The 18,033-nt window shown below is 39.2% G+C and overlaps 1 protein-coding gene across 1 annotated transcript in view; it reads left to right on the plus strand.

Moving 5' to 3' along the window:
- The first annotated feature begins 4,417 nt into the window (after nt 1-4,417).
- The window catches only part of EHF (ETS homologous factor), a 31,982-nt gene continuing 18,366 nt past the window's right edge, over nt 4,418-18,033 (plus strand). Inside the window, exon 1 of the mRNA XM_057410921.1 lies at nt 4,418-4,570. The gene's annotated coding sequence lies outside the window, so the exon portion shown is untranslated. The remainder of the gene's footprint in view (nt 4,571-18,033) is intronic.

Genomic DNA, 18,033 nt, shown 5'->3' on the forward strand with positions numbered 1-18,033 from the left:
ACTGATAGTCTGTTGTGACCATTGCCTACCTCCTCATCGCAACTACCTTTACTTATAATTTATTCAGATGGTGACCAGCAAAGCCATATTTTGCTTGAGATTGGATATGTTTGGAAAAACCCAGACGAAATGCTTAGTTTGTTCTTATAGACTGATGCCATCATTTGTTCATATCTTAAAAAAAAAACCTAGAAAATCTATTTTTTTCCTTTTTTTCTTGGAGAAAGGAGTCTGATTTACAGAACTGTTTAAGTGCTAAGATCTGAAATGGAAGTGAATGGGGGCTGTGCTTTCAGTACGTTACATAACTATAGAATACTACCTGCTCTAAATACATGGTGCTTAGGCATCTTAGAATGGGTACCTTGAGTTATTAAACACCTTTATCTTGATCTTTTGAGGATTCCCCATGTAAAATAGGGATAATGCATTATTACTTTCTCACTTCACTAGGGAAGCATAAAGATAAATAAAAGTGTTGGTGCTAATACTTTAATATTAGTGCTAATGCATTAATATAATGTAATACACCGATATACATATAATAAATGTTTATTTACATGATAAATGTGTTACTATAATGCCTCAAATACCTTGAAGATGAATCCTATACAAAAATTCATGAGGAAATGGATAGAAGTTTTCAGAGCAAGTTTGATTCATGTGCAGCACATAGAGTTCAGGGCCACTCCCTGGATGCATAGTATTCCTCCAGCTTCTCTTCGACTGTGTGACATCTTGCCTGTGTGCTAAGTACAGCATCTCCTAACTTGTCATGATGTTAATAACGTCCTTCTGGTTCTCTCTTGGGTATGGTTTCTAGTTGCACAGAGAGTAGCTGCTTGGCCAAATGTGGGACTTGCTGGAAAATTTGCCTTTTCAGGAGGTTAGACATACAGAAATAGCCTATGTTAGGTGTTGGGAACGCCCTTTGAAGCCAGGAAGTGCAGAAAAAAGCTGCAGGGAATGCAGCTCTTCGTTGTGGTATCCAGTACTGGACAATGGTTTGTCAATGAGCTTTAAACTGGCTAATTTTGGTTGGATTTTATTGGGAATGATAAATAGCACACCTTTGTAATCAGTCCTTGCTTCAAACGCAAATGTTCCTGAGCTTTTCAAGGAAAAGGCATGAACATTTTTTACTACTAATAGAACAGTGCTTTCCGCTCCTCCCCCCCATCTTTAATTTGTTGGAAAAACTTACACTATTGTGGATGACAGTTATTCAAAATTTTGTTGCAAAGCGAATGCCCTTGATGGAAGATTTCAATTTAGCCCAACAGCTAAGGGCTCGATTTTGTCAAACTGTAAAGAAAAAATTACAAGGCCATGCAGGCCTGTGTAATGGGTAACCTTAGCAGTATGTGGTACTTGCCTACAACTTTGAGCACAGCTTGGAAGTAGCATCTGTCCTGCTCCTTCTAGCTTCTCTAATGATGGCTTTACAGAAAGTACATTATTTTACAACAAGCTCTATGAATCACTTCTGATTTTGCTGCAGCAGAATGAAAACAGGTACATCATACCCTGAATTCTCTGGGTGCTTCACATGTCTAACTTACATATCAGCTTCTTACACTCCCCTTTTGATATTCCACTGGAATTTAACAAACGAAACAGAGATTAATATTAATGGAGAAGTCGAAATTACCATACATTTGTTCTCTGTTTTCATCAGGTGTCAGACACCACAGTAACAGACGCCAATTTAAGAATCTAGACAGATTTAGATAATTTCCTCAATGCTTGATGGCTATAATTAAATTAATTCTGGGAATCTGCACTGACACTTCTGCCATACTGTGAATGTGGCCTCCTAGCTCCTAATTATAGAGGTTTTCATGTTTTCTCTGCCACCTAAAATTGTGTGGGGACCAAAATCATGTTAATTTTGTGGCTGCAGTGCTAGAAAAGGGTATGCAGGAGGAAAGGTCTGCCTGTCTCTGAAAGCCAGCTGTAATCCTTTCGGTGCTGAACCACATGTAAGCGTCAATAAGCATACTTGGGAGCATGGGGGCAGCATAGCTGGGCAGTCAGGGCAGTAAATTTAAGGAGCCACCACCCTGTGTGGCACCCTGCCTTTGAAAATAGCACACTTCTAAATAATGCATGCTGGCGTGCCGACTAAGTTAGCCTCACCTTGCCCGGACCTGTTGGTACAATGTACTTTTTTGTCTGTCTGAAAGTATTCTGGGCCTTAGCAACCAGAGCTGTCTCTGCCCTTGGGACCTGAGACAGAAAATGTTCACAGCCACACCAACAGAAAGTGACACACCAGTCTAAGTACCACATTTGAACCAAATTCCTGCTGCTTTTGTTCGTGTCTTGTCCAGCAGTAGGAAAAGTCTGATTTCCCTAGCTATGTTGAGATCCAGCGGTCACATCCTCCTGCAGTGCAAGAATGAGATGTACTTCAGTGTGACTCTTTAATCACCCATGTTTAGCTCAGCTGAATGATGTAACAGGTGGGTTCCTTGTTAAAGATGTCTTTCCTGGGAAAGGAAGTGTCCTTTATTGCTTTCTCATTCTTTGCTTACTTCTTAGCTTTTTCCTGTTCTCCTGCTCTGGATTGATCATTCATGCTGATATGATGCTAAAACATTATTTTGATTATGAAAGCTTTAGTATAAATACTCACCAAGTCATGGACTGGTATGCAAGTACTTAGACTGGGTGACATGAATGCTTGGAGAAATCTTACAGGTACTAGATCTACTTATGAAAACTCCAAACAATTGCATGGCTGTTTTCTGTGAGATCCTTAACCCTTGGTGTTGTAACTATGAGACTATACTGCTTTCCAAGACAGACAAGTACAGCTTGTCTTCTTTCTCAAGAACAACTTTCTTTGGTAGGTGAGAAAGTGTGGAATTTGACTATAACTTGAGTGAAAATCAGTGAGATCTTCCCAAGCAACACTTGGGCACAGATGCTCCTTATCTATGTGAACAACAGAAACTCGGGTTTTAATGTAATTGGTGTTAGGGTGGATACTAGGAGCAAAGGTGACATTCCTTGAGTCTGAGATCCACTATTTATCTTGAAATCGGGTTCAGTATAAATAACATGTATGAAATGTTTGCCCTACATTGACAATGGGCCTTGATTAATAATTAATAGTATTTCTGGATGTCGAAGGAACATTCATTCCCTGTGCTTGGTAAATCCAGCAGAGGAATGCTTGTCAGCATCCACTGGGAGGGAGATTCATGATGAGACCTGGAACCAAAAGTGATCAAATACTGGAAAATTAACTTCACACAGACCGCAGAACAGTCACTGTATAATAATATTCATTACTTCTTGTGTTTTATGCATATGACTTAGTGATACCCCTGAACCTTATTGCATCTTTAGCTGTGTTCATGTTAGGTGCCTTTTCTGACTAGCGAAATAATGAGAGACAGATGAGGATTCATATTTTGATTTAGACATCTTGTTTGCTACTCAGGTTCATGGTTGCTAGCTGGAGGGTAACTCACGCATGGTCAGGGAAAACTTTGGATTCAAAACTCTTAGGACTGTCCTGCAAGCAGAGATCTTCTGTGATGAAACAGCCTTTCCTTGCTATTCACCCTGCTTGATAATTGAACTGACAACTGAATTAGCGAAAGGCCTCTAATGCAGTGCTCAGAGGACCAAGGGAAAATACTTTGCCTGACTTCCATGGGCTGTGGAGCAGCTGCCTTAAAAGTTTTAGTTTTCCCCTGCTGATCTTAACTTTCAGAATTAGAAAGGTTAGAAATAGAGAAATGTAAGACTGAGCACACATCTGCCTGACATTTTTCTGTCTGGCTAACCTGCATGTAGCCAAGCCTTCATACTCAACCCCAGGTACACATACAGGGGTCATTTTTTTTTTTCCTCATTATGTTTTCACTTTCTGTCAGATACCCAGAGAAGGTGGAAGAGCACAAGACTCCCCCTCCCGCAGAGATGCATTTTGCAGGATGCTCAGGGTATGAAAGGGAAGAAAGAATTGAGCCCATGATATTGGCTCACTCAGTCCATCTCCCTGCCAGTAGAAGGTTATTCCATACAGTGCATCTCCTAATGTTATTTCCAGACTAATTGTAATTTAGGACATTCCTGCTTTTCACTTCTCATTCTAATTATAATCTCCCTATCTACCTGAAATAACCTCCATTAAAAAAAAAAAAAAAAAAAAAAAGGGATGGTCTTAAAAAAACAACTACAAAGAAATCAATCCCTCATCCATTACCAGGTTTTTCTTTTGTTCTGGAGCCACGCGTGTAACCCGGTTAGACCTGTTCTCTTTGAATACTGAGGACTGAGCTGGCCTTATGCAAATGCTCCCAACCTCATCTTCGTTGTTGTCGTTCAGATCCAATCAAACGAACAGGAAGTGACCTAAGGAATTTCCCTATTGGCTGCCTGAGTGTTCAGCAAAATGTTTTAAAATTAATATCACATCCATTTATCTTCACTCCTGGGAGTCTTTAAGAGACATAACCTTGTACCTCTGAGTTTTCCCAACCTACTGTTCTTTAGACAAGTTCCCTATTGCCTCAGTTAAGGATTTCCACTCCAGAATCTGCAGCTAAATGAGGTAAGGTGTGTGGGCTATTTTTTTTTTTTAATATACTTCCTTTAAATCAATACCAGTGAAAATGAAAAAAAAATTAAAACAAACAAACAAAAAAAAAAACTGGGGGGAAAAAAAAAGAGAAGTTATCTACTGGACTCATGGGCACCCTGCTGAGCCCTTCTCTTCCCTCTTTGAGCAGCTAAGCTCATTTGATCAAAGGCTTTTTAACATTACAATAAAGACTTCTATTTCCCATTTTGAACTTGTATTTTACTTCTGTTTATATATTTCTGTTGTGTTTATGTTTGACTGGGGCCAGATCTGCTGCCTTTACTTACCCAGGATGTCACTGAGACTGAATTGAGCCTGTGGCTTTGTCAGGATTACTTACAGTTTACGGAGGATCCTTTCTATTATGACGTATCTAATAATATTCTGGGTCCTAAATCTGCTGCTTTTGTCCACAGAGTGGTCATCTGTTTAGTAAGGCAAGGGGTGAGAAAGTGGACCTCCTCAATACCATTGGATGTGCTGGTGTCAGAAAACTGGGAGACACTTTACAGTGATATGTTTCTGTTGCTTTTAGTGATAAGGATGTTGATGATAATTGTGTCGATTGAAAATTAAAAAAGATAATCCTACAGTGCATTTATAACTTAGATCAGTTTTATCCTCAAGGCAATTTCTTGGCAGTTCCTGTGGTGAGGGGGGTTCTCCCCATTTTAGTCCTTTCTAAGCTAAAGCACTGCACAGAACCCAGCTCAAGCATTAGGTAGGTAAATACAGTGTGAGTAGAGGCCTGCAGTGTCTTTGCCTGTTTAATTTGTTTCTCTTCCAATGGTAATTTTATTTTAATAGAACCAGAACTGGTCCCTTAAGGTATAGACACAGCTGTTTAAAGTAATTGTAGAAGTGAATGTAAAGAAAAAGTTTCTCAAAATCTGTGTTGATTTTGTAAAATGTGTGTAATGTGGCTTAGTGATAGATGTTTGCGTTTCACCACATGAGGCATTTTAGGCAAATACTCTTGTGTATATGTTTATAAAGTTATTGAATTTTATCAGTAATGTGCTTTTGGATTACTTCACCTGAAAATATCATGTCACCTTTTCTTCTAGAGTACATCCAATTACCCTTTTTTCCCTATTCTTTAGACAATGAAACCAGTTTATAATGACAGAAATGAGCCTTGAGGTACAAGTTTTATTTAGGGAATTTATTTGTACTTGTGTTAAATAGGACTGTATTAAGTATATCTATCTTGCATGGGTATTTCCTGTAATTGGTGAAAACCTTGTTGTAGTAAAAAATGCACTCACCTAAGTTTTGTTTTGATGGCAAATTTGCAGGTAGATATTTAAATCAGTTTTCTGGTATCTGTTTTGCACTGTAGAAAATACCAGGGCCAGAAAAAACAGCAGTTTTATATTTAATGCAAAGGCAGAAACCAAGGAAAAGAGCCACAATTAAAACTAGAAAAACAACAGGATTAAGGCATTTCACTGACAAGTATCACAATGACAGTTTAATTTGTGGTGCTTAAAGTTTTCAAAACCAGAAGTGATTGCTGCGATAACAATGTAGGACTTCTCAGAATTTTTCAGAGTTTAATTTGGTGGCTTCAAGTAGAGCTTACCTTCTAGAAAACTTTGATCTTTAAAAGCAGACAAAATGTCCGCAAGTCACTGGGAAATTCACCCGATCTTTCTGTGCTTGAGCAATTAAATACCATTCCTCTAAAAATATTTTACTTCATTTTCAGTCTGATGTGGTCTAACTTCAGCGTTCAGCCACCTGATTTTTTTTTTGTCTTTGGATGTGTACAGTTCCCCTGGGTGGCAAGTTTCTGTTCCCTGTGTAGGCAGCTGGGGACAAGTCCTTCCTTAGCCTAGTCTTGGATAATTGTGGTAGTCCAAGTTCCATAGTCTAGTTCCTGTCATGGAAAAGCTTGCACACCAGTGAAAACCTTTGGGACCTCAACCTGTTCCACTGTAAGCTTTTCCATCCTTTAATCACTTCACTGGTCTCCTCTAGTTTTTCAACACATGCTGTGAAATTTGGACGTTGGGACTGGACATAGGCTGTAGGAACAGCAGGGCCAAACACAAAGGTAATGTGGGTCAATATAGTGGGAGTTCAGGGTCAGGCTTAATAAAGTGTGCCCAAAGCTTTCATTGTCCTCCAGACACCCTTCTCACCTTTGAGCATTGGTCCTACCTGCGGAGACAAGGTTATGGTTAATACAGTTGATGTTGTTTGCTTATATTTATTTTTAACTTTTTTCTAGTCCTAGTGTGATTTGTAAAGCCTATAAGGATGGTAATAAAATATGTTTTTCCCAAGTTATAGTAGTAAAGGCTCTCATATCTGACCAGAATAATGCTTTGTTTGCCCTGGCACAAATTAGGTAGCCCTTCACAGCAATTTATATGTGACAACACATATTACCCCAGTCACGGTGAGATCAGGTAATAGAATGTGGTCTATTTAAGTTGTAATATTATGACCCTCTTGTCACCTGAAAGAACATGCTATAGTATTGCCAAAGTAATTTCGTATTACTACAGATATTCTCAGGGTGTTGTGAGTTTTCAGCATTGGTGGGAACAGACAATAAGATGTCGGAGAAAGACAAAATTAAATCATTTGGCTCCCACAGAACTACCTTAATTTTTTCCATTCCCAATGAATTTTATTGTTAACATCAGTGCTTGTTCTGTCTGGGAGGTGCAAGGTAACAAACTGGAATGAAGAAAGATCAAACTAAAAAAGAAAAATCATCCAGAGACACAGATGAAGAGAGATTAGAGAAGGAAAAGGAGGATTTCTTTAAGTGCGTCTGTGTCCAGACAGGACTGACGTTAACCTGTTGCCTGTCTCACAGCAGTTTGCACAAAAAAAAAAACCTTGTGAGGATGAAATTCTACACCTGCTGAAGAAGAGAATATTTATGTACAGTTCTCACAGAAGAGGATTAATGATTTTATTGCCTCAGTGAACTCAGAGAATTGTCCATGAGCCTTGACATCTTTCCAGCATCAGTGCTTACCTTCCCTCCCTTGTTCACCCCTTCTGCACTCTTTATACACGTCTTAGTCTTAGGTACAAAACATTCAGTCTTCTCCCAGGCAAACTTTTCACTGACTGCAGTGTAGTCTGGATCTATTCTGTGGAATCTACTGTTATGTCGTCCATCTATTGCTGTTTACTTGTTTAAATTCATTTCCCAGACAAGTGTCCAAGCTTTTTCTGCAAGGCAATGAATACCATCTCTGTGAACTGGAGTAATGACCTACTGTACAGAGAGACAGGTTGGAAAGTGGGTGCTACAGGACAGACCTGTCTGGCTTAAAAATTGGTCAGTGTGCCAAGACCAAGCTATGGATAGGGATGAATGACCCCTTCTTATTCTGATGGTTAATATGACCACCCTTCACAGGATTTTCTGTGGTCTTGCAGTGTTCTCTTTCTCATCCGCCTTCCTATGGTGGTAAAGAAGGTATTCTTGTTGAGGACTAGGCGTTCCTGCAGCAAGCAACACATAAAAAGAAAAGGGTCACAAACTTAATTGTCAGTTGTCATTGCTAATGACACACAATGTTAGGATGTGGTAGAACCAAATATAAAGGCTTTGCTGTACATGAGGAAATGAACAGAAATGCTAATAATTTTTGTAGCTTGCATAGTTTGTGATGTTAATGAAGCAAAGGCTCTGCCCAGTCTCTCAGCTTTTGTTACTATTGAACTTTAAACTGTAAACTCATGGAGTTTTCTTTCTAATAATGTGTCCTGTGAGCACTGGTGAAGTACAACACCATCTTCAGCAAAGCACACTGGCTTCAGCTGCTGAGCCAGCTTAAGGATGCTTCAAGATGTCTAACCAGAAATGTCTGCTTCCCTTTCTCCTTGTCCCTGCCTTCAGCACACTTTGCGGCTTACATGTATTTTGGCTCCTGATGAACCAAGGATTTATTTCAGTAAGTTTTCAAGGAAACTTGGCAAGGGTGGAATTTGTAACACTGGTGAAAGAAAGGGTAAGCAGGAAAGGAATTGTTCACATAGCTGGCATATGGAAAAATAATGATAAATTTTGTTCCTGTAGAAGACATCATGAGTCTTTCTTAGTGTGTGAGCTCCTTTGAGCTCTACTGGGGTTGCAGCTTGCACCAGTTTGCTCACTGAATGCCTAAAATACTTGGGACATTTGTCTTTGGTCTATAGACAGGTGAGAATGAGTAAACATGGAGTCATGTAGCCAGTGGAGCAATCAACTGGCATTTGGCATTTTGTGTGTCTCCCTCTGAGGAAGAGCCCTCAAAGGCTCCCTTTCCGAAAACTGACATTGCACATGGGTATTGTTACCTATTCTTCTGCTGATCTTGTGAAATATGCTCCACAGGAAAGAGTGTGAGAATTAGTAGAAAAAACAGCTATCTGGGGCTGGATAATCACTAGTCATAGATCAATAAGATGGGGCAATAAAAGAGAATTGCTTTGCGGTGGTGAAAAGAAAGTCATTCTTCTTGAAGGATACGAAAACACGTAGAATAAAAGTTCTTTTATGGAAAAAGTATTACGGAGGGAGGTTATGAACATAAACACTTGAGAAGTTTCGTCAGCTCACAACAGTAGCCAGAATAGTCTCCTGAGCCCCTACAAGTTGTTAAGGATTAAGAAACTATGTGTAAAAATATGCTCTATTGTCTAAATTGCTAGTGCCATAATCAGAAGAATTTTTTTTTATTTTTTTTTTAATACTGCTCTTAGTCTTCTTTCATCTAGCAGTGAGCCGGTAACCAATTTATATTGCTATATAATTAACAACCCGTTTAAAACTGCCCAAGATGCTATGGTCAGGAATCAGACTATGTCCATGAAATAATGATTACCCCAAAACTTTCTTAATGATTTTTACTGAAACATATAATTATTATTATGCAACAGTTTAGAAGCTTGCATCTTGATGATGCACTTTCAAAGTATGCTTGGTTAACCAATTGTCTCATAGATTGGCATGGCTATGGAGGGGCTTTATCAGGGAGTTGAATTCTGACACATTAAAGGGTGCTGTTCTCCTCGCTTGCAGTGGGATCTAACACACTGCTCACATAAAACAGACTTGTAATATTCCCAGGCAGCTGCCGTGAGAGAGGAAGATGAAAAAGCTTTAGAAAGGTGAATTAATAAGTGATTAGATGAGTGAGGTCTCTTTACAGACTTATCAAAAGCAGGTTGTACAAAATGAAATTATTCTTTCTTCATTTCATGACTTATAAGTTACCCTCCCTAAGACTTTTTGTTTTGCTGGAGCTGTAACACTTTGTAGGAGTAGGTAGAAACTTCTCTTCCTTTTTAAAAATCTCAAATGATTGCATGTTTTTCGATTATAGTCAAATTGTAGTTAAACCGGTAAAATTTTCTTAGTCTGCCTGTAGCCTCTCCTGATAAGCATACACTCACACATACATGCTTCACTAAGCACATGCCCATTCTTTAGCTCCTGCATGGGCTTTTTTGCTTTGCTTTTAAAAAGAAGAATTCAAATATTTTCCCCAGTTTCAACCAATTTTGCTCATCTGAATAACTCCTCCTTAATCCTTAAATTTAATCCTTTAAAATGTAAAGCTGTATTTGGTATGTATGTGTGTTTTGTTGGTATGTATAAATGAGTGATCAGCCTTGTCCTGCAGTGATTAAGAAAGAATTAAAAAAAAGAAAAAAAGAAAAACAAGAAGAAAGAAATAAAAGGAAAAGAGCCCTGGTTTTGTTCTGTGTCGTGGTAGTTTTTCTTGCAGGAACATGTGCTACTATACATCGCAAAAGCTAGCAGGGCTTTGGGTCATGAAGAACAAAGGTATCAGACTATTGTATGCTATGACACATCTTCAATATTAAAAATCCTATGAAGATTTAATCATTAAAGATAAAAAGAAGAAAAAACCACCTCCTTGGCATCTTAAAATAGCTGATATGGCACTGCTAGCACTCCCTTCCTAAAACAGTGTTAAAGATGGTATAATTCACATGGTAATAAATCTCCTTTTGATGAAAAATATTGTTTGAAATAGTCCGGAAATATTTTTATTGGTTTTGTTGGTGGAACCTATTCCAGTTACCTTGAGGACTAAGTGAGATGTATAGCTGTACAGAGGAATAAAAAGAGCTGAGGGGAAGCAAGCTTTTTGCCCTGTTTCTGACTCCTCTAGTCTCCATCCTAGAGACCAGTCACAAACTGTCAACTTGCTGTAAGACCTGGCAGTATTGTGCCACAGATACATAATTGAAGATGATATTTTTGTCTGGTTTACTGGTTACAGGCTTATGGTGGTGGTAAAAAGGGCTTCCTTGACAAGGTCAGTAAGTCTAAGTAGAAGGCAAAAACTGAAAGAGATTAAAAAAATGAAACAGAAATTAGAAAAAGAGAAGAAATAAGGAGGAAGAGAAGGAATAGCAGCAACCAGTGAAAGAGAAGGAACAGGACTGCAGAATTCAGATCCTAGGTAGCATTTGAGATGGTCAAATCTGGTAGCCCGCAGAGGCTGCATTTCAGGATTACTGTGGTGAGGATCTGGAGAAGGTTCCCCGGTGACGACGCGCACAACGGCCATTTTAGGCTGGTTCAGTTTATTGCTTCCAGCGTGGCTGCTCTGTGGTGACAGTACAGGCTGTTTTCAGTGATACCTTAGCTTGGTATTCAGTGCTTTCTGTCTTTTACAAACAATGCTACAAAACAGGCTGAGTTGTACTTTTGTTACTGGGACAACTTGAATATAGGTTTTTACATGTCTGTTGATTGGGACTGTGATCCTCCCTCTCTGTTGCCTAGAAACATGCTTTTCAAAATTCCTTTCTTTCATTGTGATTACAAGAAAACCCCAAACAAAACAAACCCCAAGAAAGTATAGAAGTAAAACCAACAAACCCAAACCCTCATTTTGAAATAACCATAGTTCCACGGAACAGAAATTCTGAATTTCAGCCAGCTCTACTTAGGAATTTCTAGCTCTTTTTCAGGATCATACATTGGTCAAGAACAACTTCTTTTTATTTAATGCTTCAATATTATTGAATATGTATTGAATTAATAGATTATTTTTTTTTTTGGCTAACAACATTCAGGTGCATAATAGCCATGATGCATAGAAGAATCTTGGTTTCAGTCTAAACAGGCCTCTTTCTTATAGAAAATTCTTCCCCTATTTAATACCTTTTTTATGGCCTCAAAACCTCCATGATCTTCCCAACTCATCTGCATGTTGAAATTTTTGCTGGAGATGTGATATAATGGATAGCAATGGAGCCTGAGCTTGAAGATACGAGTTGGACTGACTTAATACATTCACTTGTTATATGACTATATATCACTTAAGCAAATCATTTCAGCTTTGTGTCTCAATTTTTCTATTTGTAATAAGGAGCTGATGCTCGTTCCTTCCTTCATTTCTGTGCCTTGTGTCTTTGCTGTCTCTGTGGACTCTTCTGCTTGACGGTTGTCAGTGATTCAGGAGTTCTTCCATCACTACAGATGCTTTTATAGTAGATGGGCCCTGCAGGCTGAATTTTCAGAAGAATTTAAAAGCAGCTCAGTTCCCAGCTGAGTTCCCACTTCCCATGGACTGCACTATTTGGTTATTTTTTATAATAGTAGATTAAGAGTTGGAGTGTGTGGAGGTTCATATGGGAAAACAAACCCTCCCAGTACTTTAGGTTTTCTTTACCTCTCAGTAAAGTTCCTTTACTTCTTACACTTAATTTGTTGCCTTTTTCTGCTAATTCTAGAACCAGTGTTTCAGCTGATTTTTCTTTATGCATTTTGTATGACACTTTGTCTGCCCTAAGTCTTGGAACAGCGTGTTACTGTAACCAGGTGAGGACTCAGTTGATGGAAAAGTACAGTATTGTGCTCTTCTCCGACACCAGGCTGTTCTGTAGCAACGGTCTATTTATGAAGCAGGAGAGAGTTCACGTAAGAATCAAAAGAGTACATTTGTACAAAACCGAATGGGAAAAGCTCTATCGTCAAACCGGCCCAGGCTGTTGATGCAGATGCCTGGCTTTGCTCTTTTGTTTATATTCCAACAAATCAAAGCTGACCTGTGTTGTTATCGGAGTAGAGCAGCAGGTGCAAAAAAATAACTCTGCTGCCAACTCAAACGAAAGGGTAAGACTAATACCTTCTGGGAGGTATTGAGAAGATAACAGAGAGCCATGCCAGCAACTGAATTAACGGTTCTATTTACGGTGGGTTTTACTTAATAACCTGCTCCTAACACTGACACATAAATACTCCATTGTATTGTTCAACGCAACCACTGGAGAAATCAATGGAAACAGGATGGGCAGCTCTCTCTGTGCCAGGTGAGAAGGAGCAATGCCATGGAAGTGTTGCTCCTCTAACCACAGGCAGGAGAGAGAGGAGGAAGCTGAACATGGCTTTTACAAAGTGGGGAGGCATTGTTTCCCACAGCTTTTTGCCTTACCTATAGCAAGGGGCTGCAGAGCAAAGAAACTTCATTCCCCCCTTTTTTGATTGCTTTTAATGAATGCAGGGATCATAAAGGAGCCACAGCATATATACCAGCTACTGTCCCAGTGCCATGTGGCTCTGGGAGGCTCAGGGCTTCCTCGAAGTCCTGGGTGTGTGGGGCAAGTGAGCCTGCTGCTACACCCAGGGGTGAAGCAGACAGCTCTTGTGCAGCCAGTGGAGTGAGATGCCACAGTGGTCTTGCACTCTCCTATTCTTCACACAACAAATACAATGTGAAGAATATATGCATATATATGACTGGGCTCCAAACAAATGCTTACTAAATGCACATTAACTTGCGAGGCTGAACGCTACTCAAAGTAGTGGTCTGAGAGCAGGTTTCTGAAACAGGGTCAGCGAGCTCCATTGAACTGTTTTCAGTGACAGCTGCCCACCTGGGGACACTGTCTCCCTTGGGATACTTGGTATGATCTAGAGACGAATGCAGGAGCAGCAGGCATCCTGAATGCAGCTGTCATGCAGGTGCGATCGGTGAGTCCCAGCTTGGTACTATAGATCATGGCTGGCCCAGGCAGAGGAGTTAATAATCAGCCATATGAACCTTCCCCACTGGCTGCACTGAATAATCCTTCCCACCATGACCCCTGTGCTGCTTCTGTTTTCTACTTCTTGAAATATCCTTTTGCTATCATGCCAGCAAAAGGGTGTGATCAGATTGTGGTTAGTCAGGCACTGGGTTGCAATAAGTATAAACACTGTTATCTGCTGGATTAGTTCTCCAGCAAGCTACCTAATTTATGATAAAACACTTTTCACTCAACTTCCAGCTTTCCCATCCTAGCTAATTTGTGCTGTTTCCGTCATGCATTTAATGAAGAAACACAATTAGTTTGTTGATTGAAGGAATCAATTCATGTAAAAAATAGTAGTCCCAAGGGGAAAATTTGCATTTTGCCCAAGACACTTTCCTGGTTTAGGTCTCCATCCCATGTTACTTATTCAGTTTAGTTCTCACTCAGAAACCAACCCCAAAGAGGAAACCTGCAATTTCAAAGCAGATGCCCTTTATAAAAGCAAAATGTATAAAACAATTTACAAAAATGAAAAGAGAAAACCAGGATCTTTTTATTTGGGAAATAGGCAAATTAGTGGTTGTTACTGTTGAAAACCAGACTAGTCCTGTAACAAAAGAGAAGTGGTGCTGGTGATTGATAGTGGTTAAAATAAACTTAATGAAATACTGGCCTCTGCAGCAGCATGTATCTGAGTGGTTGTTATGTCAGAAACACCTCAACACCTAATAAGAGCCAAACATGAACACAAACACAACTATCATTGTTATTATTGTCATTATTGTCATTATTCACTAATAACTGAACAGTCACACAGGCTACATGAGCAGTATGGGAAGCAGTTCCCTCAATATGCTGTTAGCCTTTAATGTAATGCAAAGAGAAGCTGTCATGGAAGGTAGAGAGAAGTGGTTGGGGAACCAGAGCCAAGGGAAAAGGAGAAGGTGTTAGAACATGATGGTAATATTTTGTTAGCTGATGAGACTCTTGCCTAATTATAGACATGTGGCTTGTCAAGTTATAGGGCCATCTGGAGTGCTTTTTGGCCATTTGTATATTTAGTGTATTGTAAGCAAAATAAAGGTGCTTAGCAAAATGAGATTAGGGAGATGAGCTGGCTCCTGGTTAGAGGAAGGATGTACCAGAGAGATAGTAAGGACATGAAAGGAGGTATGGAGTTGTTCCATGAGGTGTGGTATTAAGTGATGAAGAAAGAATAAAGAGCAAAGGCAGTTTTTCCCATTATAGTGTTTCCAAGACTCTGCATCCCTGAGGCTAGACTGATGAATCTATGGCAAATAACTTCTAAATATTCAGGAAAAATGGCTGACCCAAATTATCATGAACTTGCTGAGGTGGTGCATGCTGTAATGAAAGGAGTGCCATACGCTGGTCAAAGCCATTTTTTGCAGGACCAAATCTGAAAAATAAAAGTCTGCCTTTTGCTATATTTTAGCAAATACAACCACTTTTCTCAGACATTCTGAGGATACATTAATGCAAAAGTTACACCAACATAGAAATAAAGAAATAAATCCTTTTCTTGAATTGCTTTAGTCTTAGCTCTGTGACTAACAATTCCACTAATAATATACAGATCTGTGCACAGATCTTCTGCAATATAGAATGAGCTTTCTGACAGTAAAATAAGTGATGGATGATATTCTTTTTTTCGTATTCGCAAGCTAGTGGCATGGCAAGAAGAGGTACATCTAGCCTGTGATGTGGCAAGGAACATGGATCTGAAACACTGGATCCTTGTTAAGTGACAGGTTCCTGTTCACTGTTTCCTCTGCTAAGGTAACATAACTATAGGTAAAATTTGCAGAAGTACCAACCTTTGGCAGTTAGGACTGTCAGACACATCTATGCCTTGGGGACTCTGCTCACAGTTGACCTTTTGTTTGCTTCTCATTTAGAAAAACAAACAAACAAACAAACAAAACCTCTTTTAAAATTCTCCCTTTTATTTTCATTATACTAATGACTGCCTTGAAAATTGAAGTTAGTTCATATGAAGATTGTTGATTATGAAAAAAGGGGTCATAGAAAAAACAACCTATGAGACTTTGAATATCATCAAGTAATTTTTTTTTCATTCATAAAGTGAACTTTGTTCTCTCTCAAAAAGGAAACCGAACTATGGTTTTGTCTTTAAATTACATCATTAAAAGAGAGATAAGAACCAATCCCAAACCCTGGAGCAGAGGTATAGCTTAGATACAGATCTAGATCCTAACTTTTCAACCTAAGCTCCTCTTTAGTTAAAATATATATGCAAGATTCTGAAGCATCCATATGAACATGTTAAAACAACTACCACATATCTCTTACAAAAGTTGCCTTGTAGTGCATCATGAAAATCAGGAATTTAGGAATAAAAGATTCTAATCAAGCTTTATTTGATTTTGTTTATCATGATCCTATCTGTAATGTAGGTAAATGTTAAATCCTCCTTTTCTATTCATCTTCCTTTTTCTGGTCTTTCAGTCTACTTTCATGTATACATTTAATATACAAGGTTCAAAGAAAACAAAAGAATAAACCCAACTCTTCCGTTCCAAAAGCCCACAACATTAAATGATCAAGGTCTGAATGTAGTCTCTGAAAGCTCACCAAAAGTCAATTTTGCACATGCAAAGGTGGGGTTTATGCATATGAACCACAGCTGTATAAACCAAAAATACAGAAGCATAGGAATGTGCAGTTCAGATAGGTGTATAATGGAAGAAGATTGGCCCCAGAGGCCCAACCCAGAATCCTGAATACAAAGAGCTTTGGAGATTATTTAGAATTTTTTTTTATAAAAATAATTCCTTGGACTCGCAGCGTGATTCAGTGAGCACATTTTGTCACTGTGGCCCAAAGGTGCACGTGATGGACTAAAAATGAAGTACATCAAACACTCTGTATGTTATGCAACGAATATTGAGTGTTACCACAGTGCTTCTTGATACAAACTTTCTTCAAAGCTTTCAAGAAGTTTGGAAACTAGTATTTATGGTGTATGTTTGCAGTGACAGTAATGGTGAGTCGAGATTATCATCAGTCAGGCCAGGCTGTGTAGGCTGTCATCTAAATGGTACATCGCGTGTCATAGCAAAGTGGCCCAAAATTGAGCTTTAAGTGGACCCCTGCTGGGAACTGGACTGCAGATGAGTTGTTTCTTTTGAGGCTTCTCTCTGCTTTTGAGGCACTAAAACAAAACGCTAGAACCAAGGAACTGTGGGATGGCTCTATGTAGAACTACATGGCCAGAGGAGATTCTAGCATAATGCAGGGAAGGTCATATCTGAAAGTAAGCTGTGGCAGGGATGGTATCTTATCTGGAGGTCTGGCACAGCCACCAAGGATGAGCCTGAGACCTTTGCAAATTAGACAGGTAGAGATCATAGGGCAGTCCTAGGGTCAGCCATAACTGTATGTATAGGAACACTGCTTAGAATAAGACCCTGGAGCCCTGGTAGCAATACACACTAAATGAGAATTACAAAAAAAAACCCAAACAAAACTCAGAAGACCCAAAACACATGCTAACATGCAAACAGGCTCTCAGCATTCATATATTCAGTTTGTGCCTGCCCTTACAGTCACTGAAGATGTAAAATAGGTGGTTAGAATGCAAAGCAGCTAATTGATCATATACATTGCAAGTACAATGCATTTATGTTTCTGAAGTACCCATATGTGTAAAGCAGGTCCACCTGCTTTGTTGTACATGTCCCTTGTTTCTGGTGTCTTGAAAACTTGGTTGTCTTCTGATTTTTTAAAGAAAAGATTAAAATCCAGAATTTGTTCCTCTGCGGCTGCAGTTATTACACAGTATCATTTATTTTAGATTGATGTTTAAGTGCTTGACTGTAATCCAAGATGCAGTAATGATCTAAAATATTTAACATACTCTGTAGATACTTGTTCCATAAACTCCAAGCCCTGAAAAGCAGGGATTGTGTCTTCACTGTGTACATAACATACTTCAAAGAAAATAGGTCCAGGTGAAATCTACATTTGAAGTTCATCCATGATGGTAAAAGGGGAAAAATGGGGAAGGATCCCATAGGTAAATATGCCAAAAGAGATCCACCCTTTTGGACACGCCAGGAGGAGCTGCATTGAGCTTGTCTCAGCTAGAAGTCACTCTTAGACTTTGCATAGCTTAAGGGTGGAGTCATAGCTTAATAGTTTCAGTCAGTTCTGCCTTAGACATCTTTTGTTGTGTTTTGCATAAAGTACATATCTCTACAAACCTGAAGGCCTTAGGCCTCTTCCCCTATGGGCTACACACCCTCTCATATCTGTAGTTAATGAGACCCTTAGTTCAGTTCAGTGTTGTAACATAAGCAACTGTACAAATCAATGTCAGAACAATCACTTTGGTTGTAGTACTTTAGGATTCACTTGTTTTCTCTGCGCTGTTTAATTGC

Source organism: Pezoporus wallicus, unplaced genomic scaffold (genome assembly GCF_028554395.1).
Source record: "Pezoporus wallicus isolate ANWC-B61680 ecotype Strahan unplaced genomic scaffold, APGP_CSIRO_Pwel_v1 contig_5958, whole genome shotgun sequence".
In the NCBI taxonomy this organism is placed as follows: domain Eukaryota; kingdom Metazoa; phylum Chordata; class Aves; order Psittaciformes; family Psittacidae; genus Pezoporus; species Pezoporus wallicus.